Source organism: Talpa occidentalis, unplaced genomic scaffold (assembly GCF_014898055.3).
Source record: "Talpa occidentalis isolate TD23 unplaced genomic scaffold, MPIMG_talOcc4v2.1 talOcc4.7, whole genome shotgun sequence".
Classification (NCBI taxonomy): Eukaryota; Metazoa; Chordata; class Mammalia; order Eulipotyphla; family Talpidae; genus Talpa; species Talpa occidentalis.
Window position 1 is genome coordinate 13,266,557 of NW_023605083.1, and position 14,953 is coordinate 13,281,509.

Below are 14,953 nucleotides of genomic sequence, written 5' to 3' on the forward strand. Positions count from 1 at the left end.
CCTGGATTACAAGAGAAGATGGAGTTAAACCTAAGCAAATTTGAAGCTGGGCAGTGCTAGTAGCCACAGGTGTGCTTAAGGCCAATAAGCAAACTCTCCCCCCAACACACACACCCAACACCAATACTTGGGGGCAAAGAATACCTTTTCTGTTTCCAACATCCTATAAAGCAAAGTCTGAGGGACAGGGTTTCACTGCCACTCCTGAGGGAACCAAGCTGACTGAAACTTGCTGCCTCCCCTCAAACTATCCCTCTGTTACAGGGCAGGGAGAGGGGCAGCCCAAACCCCGCAAACCTGCCTATTCTAAATGGGTTCTGCCATCCGCCGCATCAACACAAAACATATGAGACTTTAATGGGAAGGAACTTTAATAAAACTAGGAAACAATACAGGAAAGGCAAAGAATCTAGTTTCTAAATGAAGCACCCAAAGTTACCCGTCCCCTCATGGGTAAAAGTCCATCCATATGGGATCGGCCCAGAACAAGGCCCCAAAGCCTGCCACAAGTATAAAGCATCTTCCAGTGGGGACCCACAGAAAAGGATCAGAAACAACCAGACAAGCCCAGAAGGAAAAGAGCAAAATCAACATCAAGATAAAAGCTGCCATTGTCACCTCCCCACGGGTCTCACCCACATCTGTGTCACCCAGTCCACGACCAAAAAGACAAGATGTTTCTTCATGTGTCTCCTGGCTCCATCCTGCTCCTTCCTTCCTCAGTCTCTTCTGCAGCTTCTCCTCTCCCTGCTCAGCTCCACCCTCCCTTGGGTGGGGCAGGAAACCTCCCCCTTTCCTGGGGACCACCCTGTTACACCTCTTTTTGCACCCCTGTAGGCTGGGTGTAGGATCATCAATCAGACTTTTTATACCATTAACCCTTGTGGCCATCACCTGCGGCCTTACTTATGCTAATGCAGGAGGCTTGGGAGCATGGCTGTAGGGCATGCGTGCCTGATGGTAGACCCCTGGAGCGTATGTGTGCACACCTGGGCCTAGAGGTGAGAATAAAAGCTCTAGCAGCAGTAAGAGGACAATCAGCATGACTATAGAAGATGTGAGACCACTAGACGATGCACAGAGGCAAGCCCAGAGAACATTCTAGGGGGGATGGGAAGTTCAGTTGCCTCCTGAGCCTCCCAGCCCCCTGCCTGCCTGCTTGCCACAACACCAGTGTTACTTGTTTACCTTCAGTGATGCAACTTGCAGAGCTACCCTTCCCACAACAGAAACGAAAGAAAAAGCTTTCTGGGCTCTACATAAATATTCAAGGCGTGCTGTGTTGCCGTTTCAAGTCCCTTCCCAGGTGAAAACAAAACCTTTGAAAATGATTACAGCCATCATTTGCCTCAGAAGCAGCCCAGGTTTCCCCCACCTGGGGTCTAGAAGATCTCTATTCAGCAGGAAGTGCTGGCCTGGCTGAGAATTGGAACAATTGGGCCCGCCTGGGCAAGTAAGAAGAATCTGTCAGGCTCCCTTCCTTGCCTGTGAAGGGGTGAATTCCAGAATGGAGTCTGGAAACTCCCATCAGGACTCACCTTTTAGCGGCCTCCTGAAGGAACCAGGAATGTTTGTGCCCTGAGAGAGAACACAGGACTCTTTCCCTACCTCTCCCCTCAGCTGCAAATTTAAAGGAAGAAAAATAAGAGTAGGGAGTGACATTGCCCTTAGTGATATCTTTGGGGACTCCACTCCAACGGCAAGGGAAATAAAACAAAAATAAACACATGGGACTCTATCAAACTAAAATTTCTGCACAATGAAAGGAACTATCCTAAGAAAAGACACCCTACTAAGTGGAAAAAATATTTAGACATCTTACATCTGACCTGGGGCTAATATCTAAGAGTTACAAGAACTTGTAAAACTCAACAAGAAAACAAACGGCCCAATTTAAAAATGGGCAGAGAGCTAAATAAGTACATTTCCAAAAACATACAGATGGACAATAGGCACTTTGACTTATCATCAAGTCCAAAACCACAATGAGAATCTGTTACAGGGCAGGGAGAGGGGCAACCCAAACCCCGCAAACCTGCCTATTCTAAATGGATGGTTCTGCCATCCGCCGCATCAACACAAAACATATGAGACTTTAATGGGAAGGAAATGTAATACAATTAGGAAGCAATACAGAAAAGGCAAAGAACATAGTTTCTAAATCAAGCACCCAATGTTACCCGTCCCCTCGTGGGTAAAAGTCCACCTAAGCCGGATTGGCCCAAGCAAGGTCCCAAAGCCTGCCACAAGTCTAAAGCATCTTCCAGTGGGGACCCACAGAAAAGCATCAGAAACCACCAGACAATTTTGGAAGGAAAAGAGCAAAATCAAAATCAAGACAAAAAACACCATTGTCACCTCCCCACAGGTCTCTTACCCACATTTGTGTCACCCAGTCCATGACCAAAAGGCAATTGTAGTTTCTTCGCGTGTCTCTCCACTCCATGTGCCTCCTCCAGGTCTCCTTCTGGATCTCCATTCTGCTTCCTTCCTTCCTCAGTCTCCTCTGTAGCTTCTTCTCTCCCTGCTCAGCTCCACCCTCCATTGGGGTGGGGCAGGAAACCTGGAACCTCCCCCTTTCCTGGGGACCACCCTGTTACAACACCATCTCAGTCCTGTGAGAGTGGCCCACAGAAACACAAGTATCGGCAAGTGTGTGGGGGAAAAGAGAGCCATTCTACACTGTTGGTGGGAATACAAACTGGTACAAGCCTTTTGGAAAACAGGATGAAGGTTTCTCAAAAATTCAAAAATAGGGTCTCCCCGGTGGCACAGTGGTTGAGCGCTGGGCTGCCCGAAGCCTCTGCAGCGCCTGTTCGATCCCCAGCCGCTGGGTGAGGGTCCCACATGGCGCACAGACCTTTCCTGCCTCCCACTGCTCCCCTCAGCAGTGTACTTCGTCAGTCTGTCCTGTTCCCTGCTCTGGCTCTGGTGAATATTCTCACCCTCCCGCACTTCTGGCTGTACCCAGTGCTTATATAAAAAATAAATAAACCTTAAAAAAAAATAAAAATCGATATACCTTAAAATCCAGCAATCCAGGGCCTCCCTGGTGCAGCAGGTAGTTAAGATGTAACCCATGAAGATGTCTGCAGGCTCTGCAGCACAAGTTCGATCCCCAGCTGGCCAGGGAGCTGACCCGCATGGCACAGCAGACCTCTCCTGCTTTGCCTGCTGCTCTCCTCAGCAGTGTATTTCAGTGGATCTGTCTGTTCTGCTCCCCACTGTGTCTGGTGAATCCTGTCACCCCCCCCACACACACACACCTCTGGCCTACACCCCAGCTCTTGTATACATAAATATATATAATTTTTTTTAAAAAATCCAGCAATCCAGGAGATAGGGAAAAACAAGGGACAATGGTGGAAAACTGGATGCTTTGGTGTGGGAGGGCTGCGATGACAATACCTGAGAGGGAGGATCCTTTGCTAGCAAGCATGTAAAATAATGGTACTTAATAACTATAAAAGCAAAGATGTAGAAAGCAAAACAAAAATAAATAAAACATGAAAATCCAGCAATTCCCCTCCTAGATATATCTACTGGAAGTGTTACAGGGCAGGGAGAGGGGCACCCCAGACCCCTCAAACCTGCTGCTCTAAATAGGTTCTGCCATCCGCCGCATTAACACAAAACAATGAGACTTTAGTGGGAAGGAACTTTAATACAATTAGTGAACAATACAGAGAAGACAAAGAATATAGTTTCTAAATCAAGCACCCAAAGTTACCTGTCCCTTCGTGGGGAAAAGTCCATCCAAATGGGATTGGCCCAAAGCAAGGCCCCAAAGTCTGCCACAAGTCTAAAGCATCTTCCATGGGGACCCACAGAAAAGGATTAGAAACAACCAGACAAGTCTGGGAGGGAAAAAAGCAAAATCAAAATCAAGACAAGAACCGCCACTGTCACCTCCCCCCGGGTCTCTCACCCACATCTGTGTCAACCTGTCCATGAACAAAAGGCAAGCGCAGTTTCTTCACGTGTCTCTCTAATCCATGTGCCTCCTCTGGGTCTCCTTCTGGCACTCCATCCTGCTTCCTTCCTTTCTCAGTCTCCTCTGCATCTTCCTCTCTCTCTGCTCATCTCCACCGTCCCTTGGGTGGGGCAGGAAACCTGGAACCTCCCCCTTTCCTGGGGATCATCCTATTACAGAAGGATACAAAAATACTAGTTTGAAAGGATTTATGTACTCCTATGTTCACTGCAGCATTATTTACAATAGTCAAATTATGGAAACAACCTAAATGCCCAACAAAAGAGTGGGTTAAGGAGAGGTGGTATATATATACAATGGAATACTACTCTGCTACAAGAAAACATGAGCTTTTGTCATTTGTGACAACACAGATGGAACTGGAAGGGATTCTGCAAAGTGAAATGTCAGAAGGAAAAAGACAACTGTGGGAAGATTTCGCTCATATGTGGAATACAGAGAAACAAAACAAAGGGACAGAAAAACTAAACCAAAACAAACCCTAGATATCTGACTGTAGAACTGAAGATACCTGAGTGAGAGGACTAGAGAAGGGGAGCAAATGGGGGAGAAGACCCAAAGGGCTATGGTGGAAGATTATGGGTGTTTTGGTGGTGGGCATAGCGTGGTAACATATCTGAAGATATGTGAACCTATATCTCCAAATCATATTTAGAATTGTAAACCATTGTTACTGCAATAAAAATACACAATTTTAAAAATAGAAGTGTGGAGGACCTTCCTGCAAAATGAATCCTAATTCTAGACTGGCAGGCAGAAAGTCACATCCTCACCATCTGACGACCTAGGACATGCATAGTGGTCCTCAAGTATAGAGAAAATGCATTGTAGGGACAACAGCAGAGTGAGTGAAAAAGAGGTAAAATTAAGGAACGTTTTGGGATGGTGGGGGGATGTACCTTTTGTTTGGTGGGGGGATGTACATGCTACCTGAATTATCTTTGTTACAAGTTAAATAACGGAGGTTTTGCCTTTGGTGGCCCCTGATTGCTGGTTAAAATTGTTCCCCTTAGATTTGAATGGCGCAATGTCTGGTGCTGGACTCCAGACCTCTTTTTGTCCTTTCATCTCTCACTATCGAATTCTTCTCTCTACCCTCTTCTTCTGCCATAAATAACCTTTTTACCTTAATGCCGTGTGTTAGAGCTGCCAAACTGGAGTTTAAGAGGTTTACTGCTCCCCTTACTTTCCATTTGGGGATCTTAAGATGATTTTTCAGATGAAAAATTATTTTCTTTGTGCTTTCATTTGGACAAAGATAGAGCTGGAAGCTCTGTTAATGGCCCAACAAAGTGATGGGGTGATGATTGGTTTCCTGGCATCCTGGTGCAGAGAGATACAGAAACTTGCCCTTAATTCTTCCACAATCAGTCATGGGGTCAGGTGATGAGGCTGTAGGGCAGCTGTTGCTGTTGCTACCCTGCCATTCATGGCTTCCAGGCATTCATTCCTTTGTTACCTGCCTTACCACTATGAGTCATCAAAGAATCACACTTTTAGAGAAAAGTGTATTTCCTAAAGACATTAAATTGATTACAGTGCTTTTGTCTGGTCATTCCTTTCAAAGCTTTATGCGAAGTTTCCATTCAAAATGCTCTTTAGCCTGTCATGCTGTCAGATGGTGGATATAGGTAAAGACATGTGTTTGCATTTGTGTGTCAGCTTCTGACATTTGTATTTATTTGTACATATGTATTTTGTTTGTTCAAATAAATGTTTCATCAGATGTAGAGTACAGTAGGGAGACTCAGAGAAGGAGCCGGCACAATACAAAAGGAAGTGAAATATTTCTCAATAAGACTTGGAATTCCAACTTCTGGTTAATTGTAAATATGATCTGGAGGAAGAAGTAGCACATCAGGGAGCTAAGGTCTGTATTTATCTTTTAATGTTATTGTTATATTATACAGTTTACCGCATAAATAATTGAAATGCTAGTAATAACAATTCAGGGACCATTCAACTGTTGTACGTGCTATATTTCATTGATATTCACTCACCCGAACTGTGCAGATCCACAGTGATTTCCTGTTTAATGAACACATAGTGGTAAATTAAAAATGAAAGTTTATTTCAAATGGATTAAATTTGTTTTTAATTCATATCACTTAAAAGCACCCTTTATCACTTCTTCATTAAAAATCATTCAACAGTCCTAAAAATAAACTTTTTCCATACTGTGTTTTTATTCCTTATTTTCAAACTGAAAATTTAATGTAGGATTACTGGAGGGAGAGGGGAGGGGAATGCTGAAAATTTAATGATACTAATTGAATCTGAATGCATATAGATTGCTGTGTTTACCTGAATGTTTAAGTATATATTTAAGGTGTAATTTAAAAATATAAAAGGGAAGGATATGAATGTAATAATTTTCACAGGTACAAAGGAGAATAGTGGTCAATGCAGCATTAATATTTTCATACTCTATAAGGAGAACTTTTCATTTCTGCACCTTATTACTCTTGGTTTAATAAATGAGTCCTTATACTAAAGTGAGTTCCTTGAAGGTATGATAATAACTCATTTTTCTTTGTATCTCCTGTGTCTACAGCATAGTAAGTGCTCAAGAAACATTTAATGAATGATTTCCATTAATAGCAATTTGCCCATAAATATTCTTTGTTCCCCATCTCCTCCTTTGAGGGGAACTTGGAAAAGGAAAGAAAGGAATAGAAATAGATACAATTTACTGATACGCTTTACCACACACTTGAAATCTATATTACTAAACATTGCCCCAAAATTTATGAGATCAGTATCTCTATTCCAAATTTGCAGGTGAACTTGATGTTCAGCAAAAGAAAGATGTTACACAATTACATACAGTAATTGATGAACCTACAATTTGAACACAGTAAAATCTCATTCCAAAACATATTTATTCTCACCACTTACTCAATTATAAATTCAACAAATATTTTTGAACACATACTATTGTGTGAGGCACTGTTGTAGATTCCATAAACAATTGTGGATGAAATGATAGTTTGTAGAGCTCCCATTAGAATGGGGCTAGAGAGGCAATAAAAAAAATCACCATGCAACTTTGATCCCTATCTACTTACCAACTAACGTTACTTGAGTACTTCATGAAAATATAATTGGTCTCTTTCCTTAAATTCGCATGGCAGGAGTTGTAAGTGAGCAAAGCGTAGTTAACTAACAGTTGATGACCAGAGAGGTAGAGAGTCAGATCACACAGGACTTTAGAGAACTCTTGAATATTTTATTTCTTCTTATGGTAAGATGGGAAGCAGAAGATCGACAAGCTAAGGCTCATATTTTACAATTTTAAGAAGAAGGGAATAAGAAAGAAAACCAACTAGAGGTCCTTCCTTTGTAACAATCTAGGCAAAAGATGGTGGTGGCAGGGAGGCAGTGAGAAATGGATGGGTTCTAGAAAAATAAATGTGCGTAGACAATAAAATGAAGGATGCTTTTGGAGTTGCTGCATTTATCCCCTATGTTCCTGGACCAGAATCATGTTATTTTTAGAATTACAAAAATAGTTACATCTGTAAAATGGGAATGATTTCTTTTGAGACCCCCATCCTGACAACTGTCTTCAGCAACATACCTAGTACATAGTAAGTGTTCAACAAATATTATCTATTCCCAATAATTAGCAAAGTAAGTGGATAAGGAACAACTCCAGTTCTTTAATACGCAACCCAGAGCAGGTCACAAAGCCCAGATTCAGGACTGGTTCAAGACTGGCTAAGGAACCCAGAGGCAGAGAAGGCTGGCATGGCCATTAAGGACAAACTGCACCAGGAACAGGGGGCACAAGGGTGAAGAGAAAAAGAGGAAAAGAGCAAAGGAAAAGTGTGTGAAAGACAAAGATTTCTAAGAAACACAAAGGGTCCTCCAAAGAGCATGTGAAGTATCTACTGTGGACCTTAAGCACTTTGCAGGCACAGCTTAACACAATCTGAAAGAGCTGGAGAAACCCTACAACATGCTGAATATACTCTAGGAGGTACACATTTTCAAACTGGGAAGTTTTAAATAACTAATTTATGAGATGCAGGAAACGAAAGACAATAGAAAAAAATACAGGGTTTTAGATCCCCTTATAAATATAACTGTGGTTATGGAAACTTCTTATGTAGCTAATAAGCCCCTTCCTCACAATTAAGGGAGTTTCTACTAAAACTATACAATTGTTTTGGTGAAATATTTGCTTTCTTATTCATGCCATGTGAATTCTTATTCACTAGTGAGATTATCTTCAACAATGATTGAAAAGCTCCTATTGCCATTCGTCCAAATCCGCCACCTCCCCAAATGACCAAAATAAAGGGAAAGAGAGGACCCCACTATGTGTTCTCTAGGCCTTTTCGAAAACAAGGAGTTGTTCCTTTGGCTGCATATATATGCTTCTACAAGAAAGGTGATATTATAGACATCAAAGGGATAGACACTGTTTAAAAAGGAACACCCCCAAATGTTACCATGGCAAAACTGGAAAAGTCTATAATGCCACCCAGGAGGTAGGTAAGTATTGTTATAAATACACAAGCAAAGGGCAAGATTCTTGCCAAGAGAATTAACATTCGTATTGAGCATATTAAGCACTCTGAGAGCCAATATAGCTTCCTAAAACCAGAGAAAGAAAATGATCAGGAAAAAAAAAAAAAAAAAGGCCACAGACAAAGGTACTTGGGTTCCACTGAAGTGCCAGCCTCCTCCACCAGAGAAGCACTCTTTTGTGAGAACCCACAGGTGCCTTTCGCACCTGAGCTGGAGGAACCCACTCCCAATGGATTCATGGAGTGATACAGTGTGCAAAAGAATAAAGAACCTCTGGACTAATAAAAAAAGAAAAGAAAAGAAAACTCCCTGTGATAAAATTGTTTCTGACTTTCATTTTGATTGTGTTTTTAATGAATTTTGTTAGCTAGATTTTAAGAATTATAAAATAAATATACGTTCACAATAAAAAATTCAAAGCCTATACAGGAAATAATAGTAAAACGTTGCTGCTCCCTCCTGTATCTTGCAACCCATCATGTTTCTCTCCTGGAGGTACTACAGCACAAATTTCTTGTGTGCTTTTCTGTATATACAAGTATACATATATAGGTATATACAACTTAAACTTCATACCCAAGTGTGAGAAAACAACTTTGTAATCCAGTCTATTCTTTTAACAATAGACTGGTCATTGTATCTGTATAACTGGAGTTGGAAATGGCCTTTTAAAACTGAGACCAAAATTTAAAAAAAATTTTAAAAAAACCAAGACCAAAATATAACGGTTAATAGTGAAAAATCATTTCATTCAGATTTAATGTTTTTAAAACACATAAAAATCAAAAAACAAATATTTCTCACATTTAACAAAATTTTGACCATAATTGCAACTTTATGGTATTTCTTGGAAGAAAAAAGATATCAAATATCACTTTGAATGAGGGTTAGACCCTTCCCTCTCCAAATTATATGATAGCTCCACAGAATAGCATTATTTTCAGGAAACTCATAAAGAACCATTTCTGAGCTTTATCAGTTTTCCCAAAGTTCTCAGTTAAAAATTCCTTTGACATTCCAATTTTTTTTCCTTTGAAGTATCCACCCTGTCATCACTGTTATTGTTTTTATCTTTTTTAATTGTTGATCATCTAAGACTATCAGCTAGATATTGGTTCAGGAATGATTTTAACTTTTGAAAATGAAAATAGTGGTGAATCCAGCATTCATAAACATTCGTATTTGTACAAAGAGCTAGAAAAATACGTTTTTAGAAGTGGAATTGCCAAGTCAAAAAGTACTGGTATGTTTTAATATTGATAGATTCTGTCAACTTGCTCTATAATGGCTACACAAATTTATCATTCCACCAACGATGCAGGAGAAAGCCTATTTATCACACACTTGACAACACTGAGTATTACCACAACTTTCAAATTTTTTGCCAATCCGATGTTGGGAAAATTGCTACTGTTTTTATTCTAGAATTGTAAGTGATATTAATCCTATACATTCATCCCTTTTTCTTTCACCATTTGTATTTAATTTTCTGTACCCTTCCTCTTAGGTTCTTCAACTATCTTTATAATTAAGTTACTCCTGCTTTTCACATTAATTTGTAACATATTATTGCTTCTTAAAAAAACAGATATTTGTTCTATGGCATGCATATTTCCCCCTGATACAGGGCAGCAAGTGGCACTAAAAACTGGCCAAGGACACTGCCCAAATAGTTTACTGGTCACTGTCTTAGTTCTTCACCCGCACACACAATTGCAAGACTGCTCAGGCTCAGGGAACAACAACAATGGGATTTATTTAACAAACCAGGGAAAAACAAAGAGTTACTGAGGCCAAAAATGGCTTTTACCTCACCCAAAGCTGTGTCCAGTGTTTTTCAGGTCGAAACAAAAGCCGCTATGATGATGTCTTCCTGCCACTGAGGACACAGAGCTCCTCTCCTGAATAGGCCACATCTCCATGATGGCTTCTTCCTGCCTCTGTCGACCTGGAGCATGCGGCAGCCAGACTCTAGGCCAGGTTCCGACTCACAAAGACAGCAGAAGACAAAACAGGAGATGCTCCTGGAGCTGCCGGGATGCCCCAGCGCAGCACCAGACAAGCAACACTCAGAACAGCAGCTGCAGCAGCCAAATGACCCAACAAATGGCCACGCTCATGTAGCTCAGTGAGGCGCCTGGCTCTGTGTCTTCACCTCCTTTGCCAGGCTGAATCCACAGCAAAACCAGGAACAGTTTCAGTTGCATAGCTAATTGCAAAACCCCCAAAATTTTCCTCTCCCAGTTTGGCTACTGAAGGCCTTCACCTTCAAAGTCCCACAAAAGCCTTCTGGAAGATCAGCGTGGTGGGGCCCAGAATCTGCTGACCCCAAATGCTAAAGATCCCAAAACCTTGAATCCCAAAGACTGAATTAATCCATGCCCCCTCCACAGTCACTTATATTTCTAATTGGTCACCCCACCCCAAAATGCCATACTTTTTAGCATTTTCCCTGGGGCTATCTATTCTCACCAGCAACCCCCTCCAGGGGGCTTACTTGTAAGAGCCTTTTGGTTTTAGCTATAGGTTACAACCCTATAGCATATGGGATAGACTATTGGGTATTGTAATATACTCATCAAATTTTTATGTGGTCCATTTTAGCAGCTTCTCATTTATGACTTCTGGATTTTGTATCATGTTTAGTAAAGGCTCCTTTACTGTAATGTTTTTTAATTCCACTGTGTGTGTTTTTTTTCCCCCCAAGAACTTTTACTTTTTGTTTTTTAAAGCACTAAATGCATTTGGAATAAGAGAATTTCAAAATAATGGCCTTTCTTTTCACTTGGTTACAACCTTAAAACCAGGGTGGGTCATCACCAAATCTCCATCTTAAAAGACATGTGCAATAAACAACTTCCCACCACTGATTCCCTCTCTAACATGGTGAACATTTGTGCCCACCTTGTCTGATTACAAATTATGACTGAAGGCATGAGGGGAGGGTTTTTGTATATATAAGTCACCAGATGTTTTATAATGATCCTATTAATATGAGTCTCAGGATTAAACTAGAACCAGTGTTACAGGTCAAGACTGAAGCTCATTGACCAGGTACGAGGGAAAGTTTGTGCAGTGCCTCCTGGCACAATACATAAATATCTAGATTTATTACTCTCTGTCTCCAGTACTGAATTTGCCCACAGATTTATGAAAGGGAAAACATGAAATTGAGATTTGTAAATATTTGAAGTTTACTTCTGAGATCTAGAAAGGCAGTAAGAAGGCTAGTAATAAATTCAAAATAGAGGTTGGGGAATGCAGTAAGTTTGCAATTATAGGAATATAACTTAAGGAAGGAATCACAAACAATAAAATTTAATAATTTCACCCTTGGTTCATAAAACACTGAGCTCCAACTGACATAAATTATTAGCCTGAGGAAAGAATGGAATTAAGCGAATCTGTACTGTCACAAAGGAAATCGTTGGCACATTTGGCAACTAGAATTAGAATCTCTAATTCTTCTGACAGGATGATTCTCCCTTCAAGTAAGTAAAGGCCAAAAGTCTTTAAGAATTTTTACCTACATGCATAATGTTCTGTGTCCTTTGCCCTTTTTATAACTAATGACATCTTCGAAGTCCCTAAAAGTAGTCATGTCAGCAGTTAGATCAATCTTCCATTTTTTTATTAATTAGGAATCTATTTCCTTCAGGAATCAATTTTATGTAGCTTTTAAGAATGCCAGTCTGTGTCAATTTGCAGGGCTAATACTAGGCTTTATTTAAGAAAAGGAGTTAGACCAATGATGGGAATCTGGGCCTCAGAGTCAGACAAAACTAATTTTCAATTTCTACTTTGTGAGTTAGCAGCTATGAAACCTTGGCAAATAATTTACTCTCCCCCTAATTCGATTTCCTCATTTTGTAAATGGAACTATTAATAACTCTATTGAAAGCCTAGTAAATATAAAACCCCTCCACGTCTTCTTCATTAACATGACAGTCACTCCTAGCTGGTACTAGACTTTCTGATGAGTTTTAAAATGCAACCCAATAGGCAAATAAACTACAAAGCAGTACCTCATCCTGTGTACTGACACAGCTGGCTCACATGATTTCATGTGTGGGCTGCAAAGTGCATGAGCTGATTCCAGCATTTGCTGGGCACCTTTTTAAAAGGGAGGCCCTGTGTGGAGCCCAGATTTTGTACATTTCCTTGATCTCAAAAAATGTAGACCTAGTTTCTGGCTTAGGGGTGAGCACAGTTGATCACCGAGATGAAAAGGGAAGTTATTGGGGCCTCCCTGGTGGCGCAAGGGGTTAAGATGCAACCTATGTCCGCAGCCTCTGCAGTACAAGTTCGATCCCCCTGCCAACAAGGGAGCAACCCACATGGCACAGCAGACCTCTCCTGATTCACCCGCTCCTCCCCTCAGCAGTGCATTTTGGTCAATCTGCCTGTTCTGTTCCCCACTCTGTCTCTAGTGAATCCTCTCACCCCCCACACCTCTGGCCTGTACCCCAGCTCTTGTACGCATAAATAAATAAATAAATCTTTAAAAAAAAAGAAAAGGGAAGTTATTAAGAGAGCTTCTTGGATATGGGAAAGGGGCAGGAGATGAAAAGGTTTGTCCTGTTCTTTGTCACCCTTGTGATCGTATGATGCTCTAGGTTCTTGTGGTCATTATACAATTATGAATGGAAGACCAAGAAACTTAATCTAGAACTCTCATGACAATTACCTATGGCGACAATGCTAGAATTCCTCTATTCCTTTATTTCTGCATGAGAAAAATCCTATTTTCTTAAGCCACTGTTCACTGGGTTTTTGTGCTGCTTAAAGCCAACAGTTTTTCTAATTAACAAAGAACCATGAGTATTACTACAAAGATTACAAGAGGTGATATAATTATGCTCTTAGTCAGGAATATAAAAAGGACTCCATAATTGATGGCTGCCATGACAATGATGGTCATAGTCTCGTCATATTAAGCAAAATTGGAAGTGTTTGGGATTAAGATAAATCTAACTCAGTTCGAGTTTGTGGCTTTGTGTTTTGGGCAAATTAACTATGGGAGGGCTCAATTTGCACATCTGTAAAGAGTTAATACTTGTCTCACAGGGTAATTGTGAGGACCCAAAAGGAAGGAATGTGAAAAGCATTTTATAACCTGTGACGTATGATGTAGGGATTAGTGGTTATTGCAGTATTTTAACTGTCAATTTCAAAGACAGCATAAAAACTGCCCTCAAATTAGAGATAAAGCAATAATAAATGGCTGACTTTTATTTTAGATAGAGGTAAAGAGTATTAAGAATTAATAGTAACTTTCAATTTGTGTTAGCCATGAACTTATATTTTCTTCAAACTTGGGAACTGAAAAAAGGCAATAAAATTGCCTTATCTAGAAGAGGAAGTGTCCCTTTTCCCCCACTGCTTCACTGCACTATTAAAAAAAAAAACGTGAAAATGAAAACACACACACACACACATATATATATATAAATGATTGCAGTAGAGTTTATTAAGCTGTGCCGTAGCGCAGGCACTGGAGCTTGCCCATGGTGCTGTGCTCTTAATGTATGAAGCCGGAATTTTCTGCCACTTCTTCTTAAGCAATGACATCAGGAAAATGACAGCTAAGTGGATGTTGCACACAAACTCATCATCTGTCATCTTCATGTGCCCAACAGCCACTGCAAGACATAGCACCTTCTTCATTTGGAATTGATGGCTGACTTCACTTCATAAACTGTGGTCACCATGTCCTCGTTGTGGATCAACAAAGAAGGGAACTTGTAGCCTTATTCAGGTGTGGGCCCAGGATTCATGTTATCTGTTTGATCAGAGACTCAGAAGCTAAAAAGGCATCATACCTCTCGGCCAGCTTCTTCACCAGCTTCTCTTAGTGATTTTCTTCCAGTGCCTCAACGTCCATGTGGGTGTTCATCCAGAGCCTTGACCTTGTCACGAGCTGCTGGTCCCCCAGGACATGCACACAGAGAACTTGGGATCGGGGTGGATTTAAGCCTGACAGTGCCTATGAAATGTTTGTCCTTTTAAGCGTCATAGTTTTTTCAAGTTGATCTGCATCTCCAAAAACCTCAAGCTGATCTGCATCTCCAAAAACTTCTGGTGCGTTCCCATGTGGGACTTCCCCATACGGCCTCAAGAGGGCGTTGCAGAAGACTGCTGCTCACATGCCTCAAAATGAGAAAATTTTAAATGGATCTTGACACAGCAGAAATTATAGAACTGAAGACCAGGTGTTTCCTTGAAGGTGAGGTTTTTCATGTGGTGTTCAGTGGAGAAGCTGACCTCAAGAAGGATCCAGGAAAGGAAGGAAATTACAACTATCCTTTCCTTTTTAGGATTCTCTGGCTCCACCTATGGTGGGCACTTCAGTGAGTTATATGTCCCATGCAAACAGAACTGGGACTTGCTTATGGCCCATTCAGTAAGGGGTGCTGTTTAAAG

At 40.9% G+C, this 14,953-nt stretch overlaps 1 pseudogene; it reads right to left on the bottom strand.

The window, feature by feature from the left end:
• Positions 1-10,599: 10,599 nt before the first annotated feature.
• On the bottom strand, positions 10,600-14,638 carry LOC119230507 (60S ribosomal protein L10a-like; annotated as a pseudogene).
• Positions 14,639-14,953: the final 315 nt, after the last annotated feature.